At 38.6% G+C, this 16613-nt stretch overlaps 1 pseudogene; it reads left to right on the forward strand.

Annotated features, from left to right (window-relative positions):
• Window positions 1-8502: 8502 nt before the first annotated feature.
• LOC149142241 (zinc transporter 11 pseudogene) lies at window positions 8503-10040 on the forward strand (annotated as a pseudogene).
• The last annotated feature ends 6573 nt before the right edge of the window (window positions 10041-16613 follow it).

Here is a 16613-nt window from a genome sequence, read left to right on the forward strand (position 1 = left end):
CTACCCTATACCCGAAGTTTTCCTGCCGAAGCAGGCCAGGACGCATGCCCCCTGGGTTTCAGTCATATCCCTCCGAATTACTCGCGCTCATCGGGAGAACGGACTGGGGATTGAGACATTTCTTGCGTGAATAGACCATTTAGGGATGGTATATGACTATTTGGGATGCGTGATCCGGGAAATGAAAGCTGGTCCACGAGCTTGACCACTCTTCCTTCGTGCGGAAAACACATTACTCTAAAGAGTGAGGAGACGATGGCTCCCATGTAATAAATATAGTCTCGTCCAAGGAGCAGGTTATAATCCAAGGGTCCTTGAACTACCATTACGTTCATTTGAACTGTCTTCCCTCTTAATGTTATGGGCACATTGGGAAGGATCCCTAAAGGTCGACTGGTTCCTTTATCAAAACCTGTCAGATTTCTCATCTCAGGCAACAGTGATGGCGAACCAATCGCTTTCCAAGCAGTAGAGGAAAGGATACTCACATAAGCCCCTTCATCTATGATGGTACCAGCCATGACCATTCTATATATTTGAATGATAATTCAGAATGGTATGCTTGTTGGTAAACGGGGTCTGCCTAGTTGATTCCAGTCGAAGGAGACAACTAGGTTGCTTGGAGGTGGGACCGAGTATACGGCCGGGTATGGCTCTGACGAACTTCCCTCCTGCGGTAAGGGAATGGGTAGATTGCCCCCATGTTCGTCGGAGTCTGTGTTGATGAAGAGAATTTGGACGGTGTCATCCTTGTTCTCTTCAGTGACTGTATCATCCGAAGATAAAACCTTTGAAGGCAAGACCGGGTCAACTGCCGCCTCGACCTTTTGACTTTCATCTGGTATGGATTCAGATGGTTTATCTTCGATGATAGGCGCTTCAGCCGACCACTTGAGCGGGCCAGCTGGATTCTCAAATAGCGACGGACTCGGCAAGAGTTTTTTATATCCAGAAGGAAGTCGTAACGGTGAAACCGGACGATCATCCAAAACTCTTTTCGCTTCGTCTAAGAAGGGACAGCGGTGGACGGCATGATTGCCTTCGCACAGTTTACAGGGAAATCTAGCTTTCCCTCTGTGTCCTGAGGCTTCACTTTCGCTAGTTGACGGTGTGCTTTCAACATGATCACCAGAGGTTGATGACACCAGATTGTGCAAACGAGGAGACCAGTCCCTTAGTATCCGAGGGATGCAAGGAAAATCTCTGTGAAAGTGGTCTCCTTTGCAAATGACACATGGCGATTTAGGCCTGGTCGGTGCAGTGTGTGGATTTTCGTTAGATGACACTCATTTTCCCCCATTCGCCTTTGGCTCCTTCTTCTTCTTCTCTTTCTTCTTCTTCTCCTTCTTCTCTTTAGGAACTTGACTTTTGGCTTTGCCGGCCCCATCAAGCGAAGAGGAAGGAGGAGAGGAAGAATTAGAGGAAGTAGAAGGTTGGTGGGAAACTCTGGACTCGTCTAATTGTTGATTCAATTGTTCAGGAATAGTGGTGTTTTGAACGACACTGGTTGAGAAGGGCCAGACTGGAAAGCCAATTGTCAGTCCTGGAAGCGACAATGTGGCCATATGGGGTGCACCAACATCTCCCCAAGAGGAGAAGGGACTAGGATTTCCACCAAGGGGAATTCCTTGGTTGGTAGACTCCATTTTCTCAACCTAAGATCAACGTAGGAAAAGGGGATGAATATTTCGTTTAAAATAAATTTTAAGACGCTTTGACACAACTTGTTTTTTCAATTTTTAAGAGTCGAGAAAAAACAAAAGATGACTCTAGTCTCATTCGATTTTTAATGAGCCTGAAGTGACAAGTGCTCAGATGGACCTTTTCCGTTAAGGAGTCTGAAAAGGAACGAAAGGGACTGCTCTGGAGATCTAGGTAGAGGGAGTACCAAACCAATCGCAAAACTACAGAATACTTTTTACGGTACGGCAGTCAATCTTCCCAAATGTTGTGTTCGGTGCATTGCGATCAGTAGGGCGGCCAACACAGCTTCCTATGGATAAAAGGTTTTAATCCTATAGGGGTCTCCCAATATATACTCGACGGTATGTGGGAGCACAAGTCCGTACTGGCACTTATCGTCTCAAAGTGGAGGAATCACCCAACCATCAGTGAGGACAACAGTTACCAGGTTTTACGACGCCAGAATACGTCTCTAGCCTAGACCTCTAAATGTTGTGCATTAAGTTCCAAAGCGTTGTTAGATTCATTCAGTTTATTTTAAGTTGATCTTTCTTAGAAGTTTTCCTTTTGGGATCACCACGAGATGTAGATGAAATTCCTAAAATGCAATCTAAAGATGATAAGCAAGCTTTTATCTCTTTTCAGCAATGAAAATCCTAGCTACAAGGGGAAAAGAAAGACACAATCTTTTCTCAAAGAGAAAAGAGCACACTGTAAATGCACTTTTCCTAAATCAAGCCAAACAGACTATCAATATGCAAATACACATATGCATGTATTTGTTTTCACTTTCTTAATATTGATGCCTAAAAAGAAAGTTGATGTACAAATCTGAATTTGCTTTCAAGTGAAAAACACAAACAAGCTTCTTTTCAAACTCAAAAGGTAGAGAAGATTATGACACTTTATGATTTTGAAATAAACACTTGTTTCGACACTAGAAAGTGACAAATTCAAACCAAAGACAAAAGTAAAAGCATAATCGACTGTCAACAGCAAATAAACTTTCTCCTAAGATCAAAATCGACACTTGCGACAGATCTAAATCCAAGGACGACAGTATGACTATTCTACTCTTTCAATGGAAAACTGTAAATGATGTAACAAACACACAAAGAACATCTACAGTATTTTTGTACAAAGGAGGCGGAATTAAGGCAAAGAAAAGGGGTTTTTAAACAGACACACACTGATCACAGGCTGCAAAATCAGAGACAAAACTGAAAAAAATGAAGCAAAGAACCTCAGCTGCACAGGGCTAGGCTGATCAGCGCACCTGTTACACAGAGAAACTGAATTGCAGCGCAGGTAGCCCTCTAGGGAACTGCGTTGAAATGCAGAATCTCTTCACTGTGCCTGCGCTGGGGCAGAAACAAGACTTCTATCCGGGTTCTAGGTCACGGTTTGCAGTTTAATCTATGGATTTTGGCCGAGTAAAAGCAATCAGTAATGCACAATCAGAGGGTGGATTTAAAGGAGGTCTAAGAGCTATCACAAAGGGTAATCAGATCATTTGTGAATCAGTTGTTCAAATCATAAACAAATCCAGTGAAAGGATTGAAGTAGCAGGTGTCTACTATGCATTTGATAATGGCAAATGCAGTTTGATTGCTACTTCTGTGTTTATGAAACAAACAACAAGAGAAACACAAACAAACTAACTAGACACGATTCCCAGTGGAGTCGCCATTTTGTTAACGGGAAAAGTGTCTACTCAGAACGCCCCTATCCCACTAAGGTGTGACAGTACCTTAGAAACAAACAAGGAAAACTACTTTCGTATTCTTCTTTATGAACTATAAACGAAGAGGAATAGGATGAACCAACCTGTGTCTTGCGCTAGTCCTTTGATCCAATCTCTCTCCTCTTTGACAGCTTCCAGCTACCTGCTCCCTCACTTACCAAACTTCACCAAGTTCCTGCAAGATCACAAAAGAGGAAAACTACACAAAGACATGGATTTATATTCATAAATAGCTTAGGATCATATTTAAGCTAAACATGAAAATATAACAAAATATCACTGATACACAAGCATGTAGGAGAAACTCAAATAGTTTTATTGATATAACAAGAAGGTCCAGGGGAGTTACAACCGATGATTCCTGATCCAGCATCAATCCCCCGGCAAAGGAATCCCCTCTTCACCTCCAACAAAGCATAAATCACCCAATACACTGATCTCTATCTCAAAACCAACATCAATTCTCTGCAATGTACAAAATTCCAGCCTCTAGATCTCTGGGATGAGGGATCCATAAATAGATGTATGCAAAGAGGATGAGTCAGCTTATGATTTGACTAGTGGCCTCTCTCTGTCAGTTCTTGCTTCCACTTGGAGACTGAGAGCTTCATACTCATCCTTGGTCGAACTCAGTGAGGCAAGTGTCATTGGGGAAGATTCTGGAAGCTTCCATTGTCTGTCCACCTCGCGGAATGACACTGCCATTTGTCATTTCCTGCTCAGCGCACCCTGGTAGTGCATTTAGGTGCGTTGCAACGCACCTAGCTAGTGTACTGGGGTGCTATGCAACGCAGCTAGCTAGTGGAGCAGCTGAAATGATCCTGATTTGACTGATTCTGAGCAGTTTCTGGTGGAGAACTTCTGGGAGAAGCTGTAATTGGTTGACCTTGTTCCTCTAGGGGTAGGAACAACACTTTTAGGGACTTAGGATCCCTTGGTTTATGGACATTTCATGCTTAAAGCTGTAAGGCACAAAAATGTCTATAACACCATGGACCCATGTTGCCCCCAGATTTCCCAAAAAACGTCGTTTAGGGCCTCAAAACGGCTCCAGAAGTTCAGGAACCGAAAAACTGCTAAAAATAGTAATTTGTGCTACAATTAAGGAAACTGAATATGCTGAGAGAAATAATGGTGGGGGTCCAGGTGGACTTGGCAGGTGGCCACCAATATCCACCTGGATCACATCATGATCAAACTCAGATGGTTGAGTCTCAACTCCCAAACTTTGCAACTGCTTGAGTCACAAACTTCTCTATTGGTTCAGTGACTTGAGTCTCAAACTTCTGAAGGTATTATGCCCTAGTATGCCCCATTTGGTGCTCCACATGGCTTTACATGACCTCCTATCCTAGTCATGTGTTGCTTGAACCTATTAATACCCCCTCCTTCAATATATTTTTGGCAATATTTGAATATCATTTTGCCATCAATCATATCACAATGAGCCCATGCAGTATCCTTGGCTTTTGGAGGCACAATGACTACTACTTGGTTTAAAATCTCTGTTGTTCCACTACTCCAGCAAAAACTCAACACTCTCCAAGCTCCCAATCCAACTCACAAATACTCCAAATGGGATGTGTGAGACAAATGAGAGGGAGAAGGGTCTCTTAAAGGCTTGGAGAGGGTGTTTTTGGAGGGAAAGAACCCTTGCTTTCCCTCCAAAACACCCTAAAATTTTGGAAAACAGTGTTGCGTGGGTCCTCCGTGACCGTGGCAGCTAACCGGCCGGTTTGACCACAAACCGGCCAGTTAGGATTGGTTAGGGAAATTTTTAGGTGAAATGGTGGGTCAAACCGGGTTTTTCGACTGGTTTGACCTGGTGGGCTTGCTAACCAACCTGTTTGACAGGTTACCAGTTCAGACCTGTCAATTTTTGAAACACTAATTTAAGGTGGCTTAAAATCTGTGGTAAAAAGAAAAATAGATGATAAGTCTAAGTAGATATTATATTTGGATCACATGGCAAGAGGTGGCGAAAAACGTCAATTGGGTTTAGCTTGGGTGGTTGGACAAAATAGATTTTATCCTCCCCACCTGAATTTAAATCATATAAGTGACATGTTGAGCTCTTGAAAAGAGTAATCTATGTGGTTCTCTTAAATTAGTATATAATGTGGCATTGACATGGTACCAACAACCTCTCTCTTGCTTTTGACCTAAGAGGGAGGTTGATTTCTTTATTTCCACGGTTGGTCCTCAATGTCCAAAATTTTACCATGGAAAAAAGAGGTAGTGAAAAACCTACACTTGTTAATTCTCTAAAATACTCATCCATGATTATTGAAGAGTGTGAAGAGTTAGAGAACCAAGTATCCCAATTGAGGAACCAACTATGGGTAATAATGTGTTGAAAAATATTGATTTGGCACATTTGCAAGTAATCCTTAAAAAGGAAATTAAAGATAAAATGCAAATGTAGATGAAATAAAAGATGGTAAAGTGGATCATGGATTAAAAGATGAAAGTTGAAGATAAAATGGAAAAGTTGATAGATGAAAAGATGTGATGATTAAAAAATTCCATAGAAGTTGTGCTCTCACATACTGTAGATGAGAGGTTCCTTAAAGGTGATGTTGTGACCCAAGGAAGTCATGAAAATAGGGAGAAAAAAATTGTTAAACCTCAATCATGTATGGGGAATATTTTAACACATTTGGAGAAAACAAAGACTGAATACCAGGATCATGGTCATTCACCACTACAAGATTTGCATCATTGGGGGTTCAACTTGAGACCATTGAACTATTTTATTTACAAAATCAATATGAGGAAGCTCGATAGTAAAGATCCAATAACATGGATATTCCAAATGGATCAATTATTTGATATACACCAAGTGCTAACTTTGCAAAAGGTAACTCTTGCATCCTTGTATTTAGAGCCTAATCAATTTGCGTAGTATCATTGGCTTTGTGAATTAAGAAGGGATTTGATTGTCCCTTGATCTATTTTTATGGATGAATTGATACTACATTATGAGGATATTAAAAACAACATATTATTTAGTCAATTGATAAATCTCTAGTTAACAAGTGCAATTAAAAGCACATTCAATCATTTCAAAAGTTGAGTCTCAAAATAAAGAATATTCCAAAGTTTAATTTGTTAAACCTCTTTCTCAGTACATCATGCATAATAAATGGGAATGTTTTGTTTTTTTTGTTTGTTTTATTTTTATTTTTGTTGAGACTGGCAGAATCGGCAACGTGTCGGCTCTTGTACTTGCGTGACATGGGGTCGATCCCCGACGACTGCCACTATAACCTCCAAGTGCAACTGCACCGCCCCCAAACACAACGCACGAGTAAGACAAGGTTTGAACCTGTACCCTGCACAGTGACATGAATGCCTTAACAGTACATTCGCTAACCAATAAACCACACCCCTAAAAATTATAATAAATGTGAATATTAATTACATCATTCTTAATAATTAGATTAACTATAACATCTATTAAAGTATTTAATTTTGATCACTACTTAATTACGTTAGCTTATTCTATCTCACTATTCTTAAACATTAGTTATATGCACTTAGATTATGTTTTCTTATTAAAATATTTACTTAAACACAAACCATCTAAATATATAAATATACATATAATAATCTAAACATGTTACATGCGTAAGTTGCGTTCAAATCAGACATAAATATTCATATGCTATACGTAAATAGCATGCATTTAATAACATGTTACATGCCTAAGTTGCGTTGAAATCAAACATATAAACATTCATATGCTACAAATAAATAGCATGCCTTTAATAATATAACATGCATGTAAAATTTTGATGTTCATAGATATGATGTCTTATTAAATAATGCATATATGGTTTAAAAAAAATGGAGGAAAGTTGGTATTGTGTTCTTGTCCCCATGCTAAGAATATTTGGCGTGGTCAAAAAGTATTGGGAGCCAGTAGGGAAGGTTCGACAAACTAACTAATCTCACATACAATTTCCTATCTAAATAAATAAATAATTACAAAATCGTGATTTAAAACGAATGATGCGATCCTGCTTGAAATCGCTCACGTTTGATTCTATTTTTATTAATTATTAAATATGCACCAGGGCTACTTTGATTCTATTTTTTATTTACAGTGTATTGTTGTCAATTATGTATGAGATATTTTCATCAAACAGTGATGTATTAGATATTTTTATTTTATTTTTTATTGATTAAAGTTGTATAGTATGTTATTATTCATTATGTATTAATTATTTTATTTGTTTATTGATTAAAGTTAAAGTTGTATAGTATATTAACAATCACGATGTATTAGATATTAAAAGTTAGGTATTAATTATATTTTATTGATTAAATTGTATAGTATATTCTTATTTATTATGTTTTAGATATCAAAAGTTATGTATTAGTTATAGTTTAGATATTTTTATTATGAATTATGTTATAGGTTTAAATTTAAAAAAGATAGGATGTATGTTTTGGTAAATTTTAATAATTAAATGGTTGGAGTTAAGTTTTTTTTTTTTTCTTTTAAACAAAAAAGATTTTATACACGTCTAAATATTAAAAATTAAAAATTAGATAGTATATTAATTATAATTCCAAAATTTAAATATTATTTCCTTTATATTTAATATTAGAATTCAAGAATAACATAATTTTTATAAATATAATAATAAATTTTAATTATACAAAAGCAACCCTTAACATTATGTTTTTTAATTTTTTTAATAAGATGGATTGAAAATATATAATTTATAATTATATTTTAAATAAAATTAATAAAAAAAACATTTTTTATTAAAAACCACCTAAATTAAATAAAAGGAAAGGAAAATTATATTAGCAGATGGAGGAAGGTTGCGCCCACATGACCGACCCTACAACATACGGAGATTTGAAATTAAAAGACAGGCCTTAGACTTCCAAGGGATTTCACACTGCAATTTCTAATTAGCATTCAGTCCTTTCGGGGTCCAACAGAAACGTGTCGGATACTGGTAGGGGTGGGAAGATCACCGATTTAAGAAACGGTGTTGGTGCATAGTTGGTAAAAAGAAGGCAAGAAATCCGGTGCCTGCTCGTACAAATGGTGATAGTACAATGCAACAGGGATGGAAGGTAGGTAGTACAAGCCTGCCTTCATATTCATGGATAGGGGCACACATACTCTTTATCTCTGTCACCAGTTTTGGAGTTACTGGCACACATACTCTTTATCTCTGTCAACAGTTTTGGAGTTATTAGCACTGCCATGGCTGCTCTCAGGCCTTTCTCTAAGTCCAAATGGATTTTCCTTGCGGTGCTGCTAGTGATGAGCTGCTTATTTCCTTCTCACACACTGGCTCATGGCGATGATGCTGATCGTGGTGATCAGAAGCCCAATTTGAGAGCGAAAGGTTTGATTATTGTGAAAATTTGGTGTCTGGTAATTGTCTTTTTGGGGACTTTTGCAGGGGGGATTTCTCCCTATTTCTGCAAATGGAATGAGAGTCTTCTGATACTGGGGACTCAGTTTGCAGGAGGGGTGTTCATGGGCACTGCTCTCATGCATTTCCTGAGCGATTCCAACGAGACATTCGAGAAATTGACTGACAAGGAGTACCCATTTGCATTCATGCTGTCCACCGCCGGATACCTTATGACAATGTCAGCAGACTGCCTGATCATGTGGGTTAATCAGACTCGGAAAACCAGCGGGGATGTGGAGAAAGTCGGAAATCCGAAAGAGGAAGGAGCACCGTCTGCATCTAGGTACCGTCTGGCAGAGAGCTTGTTGTTGATATCGGCGCTCTGCTTCCACTCGGTGTTCGAGGGCATAGCGATCGGCGTTGCAGAGAGCGAGGGCGACGCGTGGAGAGCCCTGTGGACGGTGTGCCTGCACAAGATTTTCGCTGCGATTGCCATGGGAATAGCTCTGCTTAGGATGATGCCGCAGCGCCCTTTCCTTTCTTGCGTGGCCTACGCTTTTGCGTTCGGGATCTCGAGCCCAATTGGGGTTGCTATCGGGATCGTCATAGACGCCACCACGGAGGGGCCCGTTGCCGACTGGATATACGCCATCTCCATGGGTATCGCCACCGGTGTATTCGTCTATGTGGCCATCAACCACCTGCTCAGACCTGCAAGCTGCACAAATATCAACCGTAACCCTGACCCTAGCTCTAGCCCTAACACCCCTTCCCCTGCCTCCTTTTACAACTTGCTGGCTGTGGTGTTGGGAGCGGGAGTGATTGCCGTGGTCATGATTTGGGATACCTAGCCCTCCCAATCCCACTGCCATTTCAATTCACATCCAGGACCCCAGGCCCTTTTGGACCAAGGACGTTATAGGCCTTCCTCCTTCACTATATTATTCTTCCATGAACCAAGGTTTGGGATTTCCACCCAACTTGTAATCAGGGTTTTCAAATCCGGGATTTGTGCAGCTAGAGTCAGTGGATCCAAATCGATCTCGGCCTTTAAAGCCCTTCCATGGTTGATTGATGGACAGTTCTTGGTATTGCAAAGCCAGAGTCAACTTATAATACATTCGGTGATGTTTGTACTGCTTTACTTGTAAAGACCTCAGTGCAAATTACAGTGGTAAATCGCAGTTAGTTGCTGTATTCATGGAATAAAATTTGCGTTATCCATAGTTGCACTCTTGTTTTGTTCAGGGTTATAAGTGGTCATTGAATAAAATTAATGTTACTGACCTGGTAGGTGAGTAAACTTGGTTAGTTACTGTCAATTGTTATTATAATATGAGGTAAGGTTGAAAGAGTAAAATGTGTTATTGCTAGTTCTAAATTTCAACGATTATAATTTGTAATTGAATAAAATATATGCTAGTGACCTGCAATGGATTTTGGCACATCCCAACCTGAGATCATCCTTTTCCAGGGAAGAACACAAATTATGAAGGCAACACATTGTGCCTTAGACCCTCACCATTGTTACCTTGGACCTTTAATTATTGTTCACTAACCATGGTTGCTGAACTTTTAATTATTGTTAAGATTTTATTGTTTTATCTATTAACCATTATTAATTGCTTAGTTGTTGCTGAACTTTTAACTATGGATACCAAAATATTCTATTGCTTTATCCATTAATAATTATTAATTGCTTCAAAAAGTATTTTAATTTTTTATTTACAAGTATAGATCCATTTTAAATACAGAACTAACATGAGCCTAGAGCCAGAGATTTTATTGTTTTATCCATTAATCATTATTAATTGCTTCGTTGTTGCTGAACTTTTAACTATGGCTACCAAAGTATTTTATTGTTTTATCCATTAATAATTATTAATTACTTCAAAAAGTATTTTAATTCTTTATTTACAAGTATAGATCCATTTTAAATACAGAACTAACATGAGCCGAGATCTAACTTTTTCAGGTATAAATTTTTTTATGAGAAAATATTATTTAAATGTTTTGTATAGTTATTTAATTTTTTAATTTTTAAATATCAAAATCTAAACCGTAAAATAAACCTCTATACTTAAATACAGATATATTTCAATTTCAATCTCTATCCTCAATAAAATACAGATATATTTCAATTTCGCCGGAAGTTTGTTTGAAATGTATATTCTATATAGGTCACTAGAAAGTTTTATATATAACATAACTTAAAAATAGAAAATTATAATTTTTTACAAATTATATTAAAAATTCAATGTAAAATCTCAAACATCTAGTTTAGCGGCAACATTTCTATCTAACTACTAGTATAATAACAATGTGAACAAGAAAACTAACTAACCGTTTGACTCTTTACCAACCCTTTCCGAGGACCCACCTCTTATGTGCAACCTCCTGTCGTGGGCGACAGAACCTCCCACCCGACCAACCTTTATCATATCATCCTCTACCTGGAACGATTCTTTATTCATACTTTGGAATCTGACTTTGTAATAATCATATTTTCAAAATTATTATTGTTATTTTTGTGAGGTGAGTATTCTATTGAATCAGCGCCATGTGAAGCCAGCGAGCTGGTGGGGGTAGCTTTTTGATTGGGAAATCTTTTTGACTTTTCATGCTAAATTCAAAGACTTTTTGACTTTCATTCTAAATTCAAAGACTTTTCATACAAGGATGTAAACTAAAGAATGTTTCGTGATAGCAACGGAAATAGAATTTACAATTGATGTTAATGTTCACTGTAGCCATTGAAAGGGATAGAAATTGGTTCTGCGGAGGAATTCATGACAAACATATACATTTGTTTGAACAAAAGTTATAATTTATATATATATATATTTAATTTTTTTTTTTTAATTTGAATTAAAATTTATAAGAATTTGATAGATTCATAATTTTGGATCATATTTTTATATAATTTAATTTTCTCAATAAAATTAGTTTTAAAAGTTTTTTAAGATATTAGTTTTATTTATCTATTTAAATAACCAATAATTACAATTTTGCTAAATTCCAACTATAAAACCAAAACATAAAATACTCACATTACTTTAAAGTAAAATATTAGCTACCTAATACACATGCAATTGCAAAAAAAAGTGTTAACTTGTAACACATTATAATTTATTAGTGACTATGAAATTAATATAAGTGGTCTGTTAACTTAATAAAATTAGGTACTATGGAATAAAATTTATGTTATTAAAGATAAAATATGGAAAACAAAGGATTGGGAATGGTGAGACGAAGTTCTCACATCTCACGCTCATGTTGAGAACTGATTAAGCCAACAATTAATGTATATGATTAAAATATAGTTTAGTAGTTTGAACAGATTCCTAAAGAATAGGATCTAGGAAAGAAAAAAAATCTCAACAAAACATAACAAAATCCTAATAATAGTTAATTCTAGATTTTCTTCATTATTTTGACACTCCTCCTTAATGAAGAAATGTATTTTCTACCACACCTAATTGATTCCTAGAAGAGGTTTCGTAAAGATGTTATCCACATTTTCATTAGTATTACAATAAACTAAATCAATTTCCTTAGACTGCATCTTTTTTGTGACAAAAAGATAAGGAGTCTCATGGTACACAAGATTGTTGGCTAGTTTGATGGAGTTTTGATTATCGCATTTGATAATTGTTGGTGTTTTTTTGTTCTTCTCCCACATCTTCAAGAACTCGCCTCAACTAAATTGATTCAAAAGTAGCATTGTACAAAACTTTATATTTGGCTTCAGTTGATGACAACAAAATCCAAGATCCTAGATTCAAGGTTGAATGCATATCTTGAAGTTCATCTTTTGTCATGAGGATTTCCAACCCAATCTAAATCAGAATAACTTGCCAACTCAACATCAAAATCATTAATATATTTAATACCAAAATTCACATTCTCTTTTAGATATTGAAGGATGCTTTTGTTACAATCCAATGGCTTTCAAGAGGCTTGGCTATTAAATAACTAAGAATGTTTATTAAATATGATATGTTTGGCTTGGTTATGATGAGATAGTTTACACTTCCCACCAACTGACAATATAGTGTGTGATGCAGAAAAGTGTTCCCTCTGCGGACAGAGGCAACCCCTCTAGCCCCAGAGTGGGTCTAGTCACAAACAAGGACAGACCAACAATAGCTTTCCTTAAATAGTCATAGTTGGAGGCCTACCTCAACCGGTGGTCGATGGAGTTCCGTTGCGCTGCTCCAGCTTCCGCTTCCTTCTCCTAATGAGTGATCAACCTGAAACAATGCAAAGGAAATACAACAAAGCATGTAACCAGAAAACAACAATGATCTATTTACTCACAAAGTCAAGAAGTCATGAGCTATCAAGTAAATTACATACAAGACATAGGAAAACATCATTGATTGTATTAATAATGAAATAAGAGTAAGCTTACAACCAAATTCTTGACGTCACAAGCCTTCTAAGAGAGATCCAACCAACCTGTTCTTCAAGCATTCACTCTTTGAAGATGGATCTCCCAACATGCAAGTCTCTCTCACTCATAAGTTTTACACAAGTTCAAGGGCACTTCACAACCTTCCACAAGCTATCAAATATCCCACACTTGTCACACACACCAGCTACTAGGAAACTCACAAACACTAACAACACTGCTCAACTAGCCAACTATCAGAAACTAGCAATGCATAGCAATGGTGAGAGTTTAAATAGGAGAAGGAGTCTCCATGAAAGGTGGAAGAGTGAGCTTATCTTCAAGGAAGGTAGCACAAATGACGAAACAACCACACTAGAGAAAGGAGGGCGATACAAACTATGCCAACAACCAGGTCTGGAGTCATCTGGAAGGCCGACTGTTGGAACAAATTCGCCCAATCTGGATCATCGCGGGGGCATAACTGATCTATAGCGCTGACATCGCTATTGAATAACATAGCTAGTCAGGTCATCACCAAAGATTATAAACAACCTCGCGCTGGGACATGAAATCGGACCATCGCGGGAATTAGGTGTACTTCCGCGATGGCAACGCTTCTGGACTGTTTAGGAGCACCCTTCATCGCATTTATTTAGTCCACAGACGCGATGAGGCAAATAACTTAGGAAAAGTGGGTCATTTGGCAACATCATAGAGCATTTGTCTAATACGAGCATGTTTGACTTGTACACATGACACAGTAGAAGGACTGGAGAGAAGACAGTGACAAATTACTGTGTAACAGATGCCCCCTAAAGTATGAAGCCTGAGAGAGTGGGAGGGGTGAAATGATTTACGACACGGACTGAGCTAGAACACCATCTGGAAGAACCTGCACGCAAGTACAACTGATATCTCTGATAATGAAGTACATGTAGTCTACGCATGGGCGCAGCCATCCAAAAGACATACGAAATAGGTCTGTGATATGGACACAGCCATCCAGCTAATGAGACCATGATAATAAAGGTATGGTCACGGCCATCCATGAGGACTCAGGTATGGTCGCAGCCATCCATCAATGAGTCATGTAATCATAAACCAATCCACGCAGCCCGAACATAGGTAATCTGAGTTCGGGGTCTTGAACCCATCCGATCATAGTACAAATTCTAGCATGCGAATAGATGTGCTGAGATCGAACATGATAGAAAGTCGCTTGATTACCGGTCAATGATGAAAACCATTAACAAGCGCGAGAGAAACCACCAATAATGCCAATGGTTCTCAAGGTACTTTCTAGCACAATCCACGAAGTGTGAAAAAGGAGCTGAAGTCAAACACTTGCGGAATCACCCAATCGACAACCAATGATGAAAGTCGACAGTCAGGTGCGAAGAAATTGCCATTGAGGCATGCAAGCTCTAGGGTACCAAAGGGGATCTCTAGATCAATCTCCTGGATAATGAGATGATGTCGACAGGAGACGACCCGCCGCAAGAGGGCCATAATGTTTCCCCCATTAATGACACGAAATAAGGAACAAGCAGTAGATGGTGAAACAGAGTATCAGAGGAAAAGGCGAGGGATGTAAACTGCAGAAGGGTTATACTCTTGAACATATCGGCGACACGACTCCGGAGGGTGGCAGCATTCAGGTACTAAGGGATCAGAGGCTCGATGGAGACGGCGTGAATCGGATGGAATGAGGCTAAATGGTAACCCAAAACCACAGAAGGCCAAACAACGACGTGTGTATGTCCCAACCTGACAAGAGGCAAAAGTGTCAATGTTGAAGAGGGATTAGTTGCCATAGACAATCAATGATAAACCTGATGTTGAATCCAACCTAGTAATAATTTAACGAGCCTTAGGAAGGAGAAACTCGAGTCTCATCATGGTGACGAGTCCAATGTCGTCAGGGTTTAACGAGTCCGACATAGGTAAAACTCGGAGTCTTTTTCATGTTTAGAGAGTTTGAAAAGATACGGAAAAGAAAACTCCAAGGGGGTCCTTTTTCATATATATGTGTCTCTTGAGCCCAAAAAAGTATAAAACGATACTCGAAAGAACCACCCGACCATTACGATCGAGGAGTACTTTTTGTAACTAGTGACTTCGACCCGAAAAAGTAGAAAAGCGATCGGAATCAGGTTGTTTCATAACCAATAATGAGCTTGAAACAACAAAGGCCCGATAATCTTTTCGTGTTTACACGGTCGGAAAAGGGCTTAAAGGCGACCGCCTATTATTTCGTATAACGAGTCAAGAGGAACAACTCGGCTGTCTTTTCATTTTTTCAAGTCGGAAAAGAGCGTTAAATACGATTTTTCGGATCAAGTGTACACGAAGCTGACATAATTCCACTACCTGTATCTCTGCACAAAGCACGTCAAACATAAACCCATTCGATATAAAATGAACAATATACGTAGAAAACATAGTTAAAAAGCCAAATTTTGACTAACCATGTGACAAAAATGAGAAAAAACCCACATTTATAAAATATAATTTTTTAATTTCCAAAAATTACTATAAAAAGGGGTTAATCCATCCATTTTTACCATTGTTACTGTTCATTCCACTGTGGAGCATTTTGGAGCACCAAAGTTGGCGAGCTAATTTCGGCCCTGTTCACCCGCCATTCACCTTGAAACTTGTTCCAGGTAAACAAACCTCATCCTGCGCTTCAATTCAATGTCTTTTCCATGCATTTCGACGTTAGATGTGTTAGTTTAGGCAGATTTTTTCAGTCGAGCTCCGCGGCTCGGTCATTGCGGGTATACTGCTCAGGTCCGCGATAACCAAAAAAATTTACACATTACACGCTCCGATCATCGCGGGAAAGTGATGTACTTCCACAATGACCGCAAAAAAATAGAACTAGCAACCTCACGTCATCGCGTCTATTTTAAAAACAGACGCAATGGCGACACAAAAATATTTTTGTGTGCAAATTACGCGTTGAATTTTGCAAATGAAGTGCTAATTCGATTTTTTCTCGTCATGAAGGCCATAATGGCGTTTGTCTAGCAAGAACGAACGCATGATGACAATGATGTGGAAGCTTTTGCCGACGTTGGGTGCCAAAACGCATTACGGGCATGCAGATTGCTCAAATTCTTCCTTACTCCGCACCTTCGGTCTCAACCCAACTTACTGGAGCTACTGATCCGAGCCTGGAATCCCACAGATGGGAAATTCATCATCCGAGGCCGAGATATCGAGTTTGATGCTACAGACATATATTTTTTGACCGAGCTGTCCCGTCGTGGTGAGAAGCCCATTCTGGAGGGGCAGCGACCTGAGGGCGATTTCTTAGAGATGTTGATGGCTCAAGTGTGCCCACGGGCACGCAAAATGAGGAGCGAGAAGGTGGAAATCCCGACAGTGGAGGATGTAG

This window comes from Pinus tabuliformis, chromosome X (assembly GCF_031772625.1).
Source record: "Pinus tabuliformis cultivar Carrire ecotype Pingquan chromosome X, CPIR1, whole genome shotgun sequence".
NCBI lineage: Eukaryota > Viridiplantae > Streptophyta > Pinopsida > Pinales > Pinaceae > Pinus > Pinus tabuliformis.